Genomic DNA, 4,307 nt, shown 5'->3' with positions numbered 1-4,307 from the left:
ATTGGTTATTTGATGCTAGCAAATGCTTAGGTTAGGCCTACATATCATCATGAGAACTTTGGTATCAATAATGCATGCTGTGATGCATGGCGGGCATTATTTGTTTATGCTGCATTTGCAACTATCCCATGGAAAACTGGATAAAGTATAATGTAAGAAAAATTTTGCAAATTCAAATAGGTTACTGGAAGAGCAGAACAGTCAATATTTTAATAACAAGATTACAGTCAAATATTACTGGTCAACAAGCTTAGACTACTTTAAGCTGCTTTGGCTGACTATGCCAGGAGACAATCAGATCATGGCACACAATACTTCCAAAGCATCAGATACTTTGTCTACAACAATTTGTGTTGACAACTCATTTTGTAGTGAGATGGCAGTTATGTCTTCAGAGTATTTTGAATTGTTGCACTAGCCTTTGTTCTATTGTTATTTCTATTACAGTTGGACAGAAGAAGACACTTTTCTCCACTGTGACTAAATGCCATTATGGGAAGATCTAGATTAATGTTGAGCTTTTTGTTTTATAAATCACATCTTGATCTAAAGAGCAAACTATGAATAATTTGTTCTGCTCCATGAAACATGTATGTGAGATTGACTTACACCATGACACATGTGCAATGTTTTGTCCATAGCAGATGAAATGTGATCTTAATTCCTCTAAAGCCACACCTCAGAGGGACTGGTTGGGATCTGCTTGAGTGTGGGTGTTACTGTCTTCTACAAATCTGTGGTATATAATTTCCACTGTCTCTCCTAGTCATGAGTCAGCATTCTTGGAGAAGTTTACTGCAAGGCCCTCATTGGAGCTACAAGAACATGAAGAGCAGGATTACATACTGCCCTCTGCTGGTTGCATAAATGCACAAACAACATTTTATTGTTATTGTAGAAGAATGAAAAACTGAAACATTTCACTTATGAATTATTTCAAGGTATAATATATCTATGTTAGAAAACATTATTTTATGAAAAGTAAAAGAAAATATGTTACAGATAACATACTTGAAAAAGTAATGCTGTAATATCTACTTTAAATCCTTTGTGTCATTGACTGTTTTGCATGCTGCATGGGAACATTGGTATGTCCATTCTTGACTGGTCCACTGTAGAATATTTTCTTTGTTGTTCTAGAGCTACTTCACCCTTTGAAATGTTGCATGAACTCATTGTCCAGCTGAAATGTAAACTTTACTTTTCTTCTTTTGTAATGGACCAAATCAGGTTATATAGAAGAACATCTCTGTAATGTGTGTCGGCAATTTTAAAACGAGTTTCTGACACACAAGTTCACTTTTTTCACTATACATTTAAACTAATATTTTACAGTTATACTGATTCTACATTTATTGTGTCTTATTATTATGTTTATTGCTTAGTTGCTGTTGTTCAAAGGATAATAAATACAATTAATATTATTTTCTTCATGGTACCAAGGACAGCTTCTCTCTGTAATATCCAGAGTGCCTATATTATTTTTTGAAGTTGGTTGATTGGTATGCTTTGGAAAATCTCTGACTGCACTTCAGCTTGCTCTTAGATTACTTCCTATCCTGTTCTTTCTTAATTAATATGTTTTGTATTATCACACACTGTGATGGCATTTTGTCTTGAATGAAGAGAAATCTTACAATATTGTTTCAATACTAACAACATGCCCAGTCTCTGCATGCTGAGAAAGGCAACCTCAGAGCACCTTAATGCAAGAAATAATATGCTTTTGATATAGTTCATTTAATTTATTTGATATAATTTCCTTCACATTTCCATTCTCTAAAGCACTGAACTACAGCTCTTTCTGTGTGACCTAATGGCCTCTCATTTGTTTCATCTTATTTTTTGGCATCTCAGTAGTGGTATGATTAGATGATCATTGCATGTGTCATTGCTTAGTGCTACTCCCTTATCTGAGGCATATCAGAGCATGAGTGGTGTAATCTCAGTTTATAAGTAATGTGATTTGTGCACTTTATGTTGCTTAGGTAAGAAAGCATCTGCTAAAAACAACAAATGTTCACATCTTTTCAATGGTACTATTAATTTGTTTAGCAAGGGTAAATGTTAATAGTTCATATAACCAATTCATTTTCATTTGCAGCATTATTTATGCAGAGTTTTCAACAAAGGGTGTGAATAATTAACACCCTTTAAATTTATGAGGGAAAATCATGAAAGCCTAAATAGACAAAAACGTATAGAGCTGTAGACACTTTGTCATTGTGATGCATCATGAAATCTGAAATCTGAAACCAGTTATAGATGAAATGTCATGTGCAGGCAGATACGCTCCAGGTTGTAATCGAGCAGGGTCATCGAATGAAAAACTGTCTATTAGTAGCATGTAAAGGCCGGAACACACAATATGTTCCCTATTCATTTTTGTATAGGGAAAGAGGTGCCAGGCGGCAAAACGGAGACTCCTCGGCTTGTCAAGCCTGTTTATGAGAATTCAATTGCATTTTCATGAAGGTCAAATACATTTAAACTCAGTTTTACACAATTCCTGAAATTTATCGTAGAAAACATTCCCCGTCTTAGGTCAGTTGGGATCGCTACTTTAATTTAAGAAAGTAAAATGTCAGAATAATAGTAGAGAGAATTGTTTATTTCAGCTTTTGTTTCTTTCATCACATTCCCAGTGGATCAGAAGTTTACATACACTTTGTTAGTATTTGGTCACAATGCCTTTGAATTGTTTAACTTGGATCAAACTTTTTAGGTAGCCTTCCACAAACTTCTCACAATAAGTTGCTGGAATTTTGGCCCATTCCTCCAGACAGAACTGGTGTAACTGAGTCATGTATGTAGGCCTCCTTGCTCACAAACTTTTTCAGTTCTGTCCACATATTTTCTATCAGATTGAGGTCAGGGCTTTGTGATGGCCACTCCAATACCTTGACTTTGTTGCACTTAAGCCATTTTGCCACAACTTTGGAGGTATGCTTGGGGTCATTGTCCATTTGGAAGACCCATTTATGACCAAGCTTTAACTTCTTGGCTGATGTCTTGAGATGTTGCTAAAATATATCCACATAATTTTCCTTCCTCATGATGCCATCTATTTTGTGAAGTGCACCAGTCTCTCCTGCAGCAAAGCACCCCTGCAACATGATGCTGCCACCCCATGCTTCACAGTTGGGATGGTGTTCTTCAGCTTGCAAGCCTCACCATTTTTTTCCTGCAAACATAATGTTAGTCATTATGGCCAAACAGATCAAATTTAGTTTCATCAAACCAGAGGACATTTTTCCAAAAAGTAAGATCTTTATCCCCATGTGAACTTGCAAACTGTAATCTGTCTTTTTTATGGCGGATTTGGAGCAGTGGCATCTTCCTTGCTGAGCAGCCTTTCAGGTTATGTCGACATAGGACTCGTTTTACTGTGGATATAGATACTTGTCTACCTGTTTCCTCCAGCATCTTCACAAGGTCCTTTGCTGTTGTTCTGGGATTTATTTGCACTTTTCGTACCAAACTACATTCATCTTTAGGAGACAGAATGCGTCTCCTTCCTGAGCGGTATGAAGGCTGTGTGCTCCCATGGTGTTTATACTTGTGTACAATTGTTTGTACAGATTAAGATGATACCTTCAGGCATTTGGAAATTGCTCCTAAGAATGAACCAGACTTGTGGTGGTCTATTTTTTTCTGAGGTCTTGGCTGATTTCTTTTGAAATTCCCATGATGTCAAGCAAAGAGACATTGAGCTTGAATGTAGGCCTTAAAATACATCCACATGTACACCTCCAATTCAGTACACCTCCTATTAGAAGCTAAATGGCTAATTGTCTAAATGCTTGACGTCATTTTCTGGAATTTTCCAAGCTGCTTAAAGGCACAGATAACTTAGTGTATGTAAACTTCTGACCCACTGGAATTGTGATGTAATCAATTAAAAGTGAAACAATCTGTCTGTAAACAATTGTTAGAAAAATTACCCTTGTCATGCACAAAGTAGATACCCTAAACGTCTTGCCAAAACTATAGTTTGCTAATATTAAATCTTTGGAGTGGTTAAATGATAATGACTTCAACCTAAGTATATGTAAACTTCTGACTTCAACTGTATTAATATAATATAATAATGATAATCGATTCTTAAATGTAGTAATCGATGCATCAATATTTCTTGATAGATGCATCGCGATGCATCGATGCATTTTTCCACCCCTACAAAAAAAAAAAAAAAAAAATATATATATATATATTATTAGTAATTTTTTTTATTTGTTTGGAAATGAATACATTCCTAATAATTACCATGCGCGCGCACATCTAAAGATGCCAATGTGTCGTCAAGT

The sequence above is a fragment of the Xyrauchen texanus genome, chromosome 1 (assembly GCF_025860055.1).
Source record: "Xyrauchen texanus isolate HMW12.3.18 chromosome 1, RBS_HiC_50CHRs, whole genome shotgun sequence".
Lineage (NCBI taxonomy): Eukaryota > Metazoa > Chordata > Actinopteri > Cypriniformes > Catostomidae > Xyrauchen > Xyrauchen texanus.
Note: the sequence above shows the minus strand (reverse complement) of the source record.